Source organism: Tupaia chinensis, unplaced genomic scaffold (genome assembly GCF_000334495.1).
Source record: "Tupaia chinensis unplaced genomic scaffold, TupChi_1.0 Scaffold000576_2, whole genome shotgun sequence".
NCBI lineage: Eukaryota > Metazoa > Chordata > Mammalia > Scandentia > Tupaiidae > Tupaia > Tupaia belangeri.
Genome location: NW_006160091.1, coordinates 1,028,145 through 1,031,843, shown reverse-complemented (window position 1 = coordinate 1,031,843; position 3,699 = coordinate 1,028,145). Strand labels below are relative to the sequence as shown.

Sequence of the window (3,699 nt, the reverse complement as noted above, 5' to 3'; positions counted from 1 at the left end):
GTCTACTATGGTTTGCATTCTTGACAAAGCAGCTTAAAGCTCACACAGAGTGTTTGTGCATGAGTGCCCAAAATCTTAAGAGGAGAAAGGAGGAGAAGGGATTATGGAATGGCCATCCCCCTGGGGAGTGATTTCTTACTTTCTGTGTCTCTGTCTCTTTAGTGAGTACATGTGCTCATAGCAAAAAATCTCTTTCTAAATATATATGTGTGTATGTGTATGTATATAATCACTCACAAGTATACAAATGAGATAGGAAAACTTACTGTTTTTATTCTGGTATTTATATATATCTTTTTATTCCACATCAATGAGTGATTTTACTGTCCACCTGCAGAAAACCTAAATACAAAAATAAGCATAGCTAAAGGAAGTATTACCTATAAGAAGCTCCTGTGGATGGCTTCAGGAGGGCGATGGCTAGGGGCTTGATACTGGCACCGACAGTCAGCAGACACAGACCATGTTGAGGAAAGTCCTGATGCACTGCTCCTCAAAGCTACTCTGCAATCTCATTCTCTGCCTGCTGAATCCACTGGAGGAGCTCACAGATGAGGAACATCCCCAGGGTGGCCTCCTGGTGGCTATAGTGGATGTCCTCACTGACAACGTGCACCAGCTGGCAGGTCACCAGTTTTCTGGAATTCAGACCTTCCACTTCCTGGCTCTCCTCACACATGAGGAACAGCTCGAACACATCCTTGAAGTTCTGGAACCTTTCATCTGCTCAGGCTTGATCGTCTTATTTCTGTCCACTATATGGAAAATGCCATTCTGGGCATAGAGTTCTTGGTCTTTCCTCAGCAGGTCATTGTACATTTGGAAATCACAGATGTTGGGCTTAACAGGCGTGGATCCTGGAAGCTACTCTTGCAGAAGGACTACCACTGAGTCCTCATTTGCTGGGGATGCTGTAGCCTTCATGCTCCAGTTCTGGTTGCTCTGGCACGCCATGGCCACCTGCAGCAGCAATGGCTTGGCAGTGGCCTCACCATCTCCACGACTATCCATGGATCCCACTGCTGTGGCATTTCCTCAGGGCAAAAATCTACTTTGCCTCTTTTAAATAGTTTTCTCTTTCCTAAACAGCTTAGAATAAACTTGCCATGTTTTATGAACAACTCCATTCAACTTTGATTAGGATTACATTGAACATATAGATTAGTTTGCAGGAACTACCATTTACCTAGTTTTTAAATGCATGAAATCCACTCAGTTAGAAAAGGTGTTATTACTGCTTTTCCTAGTTTCTGAAGCTAATTTCCTGATTTTTCTTTTAAATTATTTTAAAAGCAGTGACTTTCAACCTTGGTTATGTACAAAAGTCACTGAAGAAGTTCAAAAAATTATGATACCTGAGTCCAACCTCAGAATGATAAATCCTCATATTTGGAAATGAAGTCTTGGCATTGATTTTTTTTTCTCTAGAGGTTTTTGCTATAGGGCATGTGTGCTCGCCAGAAAGAGAGAAACAAAGAGACAAAAAGCAAGAAATCACTCCCCGGGGAGGATGACCATGCTGCACTCCCTTCTCCTCCATTCTCCTCTTGAGATCTTGGGCATGCACGCACAGGTGCCCAGCATGAGTTTAAGCCACTGGGTCCGGGACTCAAACCACAGTTGACTACATGTGAGTCCAGTGACATAGCCATTATGGCAACTGCTGGTCCTGGCATTGATTTTTTTGTTTATTTATTTATTTTTTCCATGAGAGAGAACATATACCCCTCTAACTCTTCAACAGGGTACTGACACAGAAATCTACCCCCAACCTTTAGCCAGTCCTGGGTCATGGGCAAGTCTCTGAACTTGAACCAGGAAACTTACCATGCAGTGTTTTTATCATTGTGTCACCATCAGTCCCAGGCATTGGTATTTCGAGAATCCTCCCCATGATGATTCTAATTTTCAATCTAGATTGAGGACCACCTTTTCTAGTTAGTAAATTACCTGTTGTTTTTATTAACACCACGTATCTGAGTGATCTTAAGTTTTGTGTGGAATAGCTGAAAAAGGAGCACCTATAGGTCATCCTCTCCAGGGCTCTCTGCATGGTCTTCCTCCTGTACTTATCTGTCACAAACTTCGTGTTCTCATAGGGGCACCAGTCATGTTAGACTTAGACCCACCTTAATGACCTCATTTTAAATTATTTGTCTTCTTAGAAACGTTATAGTCAAATAGAGTCACATTATAAGATATTAGGGGTTAGGACTTCCACACATAGATGTTAAGGGCATATAGTTCACCCCATTACACTCCTTTACCCAGCTTTACTTCCTGAAAGGATGTTACCTTTTGATTTGAAGTTAGCCTTTCGGAATCATTAGCCCTAAATGTTAATGAAGGACTAGTTCAAAAAGAAGCATAGATAGTAGAAGTTTTCATCTGGAGGGGAAAAATGTAAAGGGAGCAGCCTCTGGTTTCAGAGTCAACAGTGGCTATAATGGTGGGTTGAAAGGTATGGCATCCAAAGTAGGAGACAGAAACAGCAATGTTCCTGCTAGACTAGCTCTGTCCTTCCACTGTTCACACCATTGTATGACCTTGGCTTCTCAGTGCTATTGTGAGATACCCAATCTCCTTTTAATAAATCCCTTTCTCCTTAAATCATCCAGCATCTGTTTCTATGAGTTCTAACCAATGATCCTGATGGATGTACTTTATATGGTAGAGTGTTATGGCCATTACAAGTAAGGTTTTCTAAAAGTTTTAGTGGCTTTGGAAAATACTCATGATGACATATTACTGTGTAAAAACATAGGCGCTAATATTGATAAGCTGCAATATAGTATATCTATTATGATCTCAACTTTATTTAAAAACAGTGTATTTATAACCACAGGCAAAAATTGTATCAGAATACATCAAATGTTTCTAGAGATTATATCTGTGTGATAAGATTGCAATTGATTCACATTTTCTTCTTAGACTTGCCTGAATTTTGCAAATATTCTACCTGTATTACATTCATTATCATAAAACATGTATAAAAGGGAAACTGAGTTCGGCATGGCTTTTTTGAATTGTCCCTATTCTTGTAAGACTGGGATGGATCTCTTTTGTTCTCTCTCTGTACTTCCGTGTAGAACTGGAAGACAGCTTGCATTACTCCTATCTCTGGTTTAGTCATCGGTAGTCTGAGCTGACTTGTCTGCCTTTCCCACCAAGTGCTAAGTCTCTTTAGAAGAGTTCCTAAACCTCCTTCCCTATATTACCAGTTCCAGGCACTGTATCTTATACCAAGAAAATACAGGGGACCAGCAGTTAGCGTAATGGCTATGTCGCTAGACTCCCACATAGTTGACCGCAGTTTGCGTCCTGAACCCGGTGGCTTAAAACTCACGTTGGGCGCGTGTACATGTGTGCCCAAGATCCTGAGAGGATAATGGACAAGAAGGGATTGCGGCACAGCCATCCCCCCTGGGGGGTGATTTTTCGCTTTCTGTCTCTCTGTCTCTGTCTGTCTGGCGAGCGCACACACCCTATAGCATAAACCTCTCCAAAAAAAAAAAGTTTTTTGAAAAAAATAAAAAGAAAGAAAATACATAGCAAAAATTCATTGAATGAAAGAAGGGTACTTTAATATATTGGGTTGTCAGAAAAGTCATGGCATGTTTTGGATAGAAAAGCATAGAAAGAATATATCATGACTTTTCCAACAGCCTAATAATTTGATCAATTTCTTCTGTTGTGTTA

General features: G+C 40.8%; 1 pseudogene; it reads right to left on the bottom strand.

Annotated features, from left to right (window-relative positions):
- Window positions 1-447: 447 nt before the first annotated feature.
- On the bottom strand, window positions 448-3,014 carry LOC102478228 (RNA polymerase II subunit A C-terminal domain phosphatase SSU72 pseudogene; annotated as a pseudogene).
- Window positions 3,015-3,699: the final 685 nt, after the last annotated feature.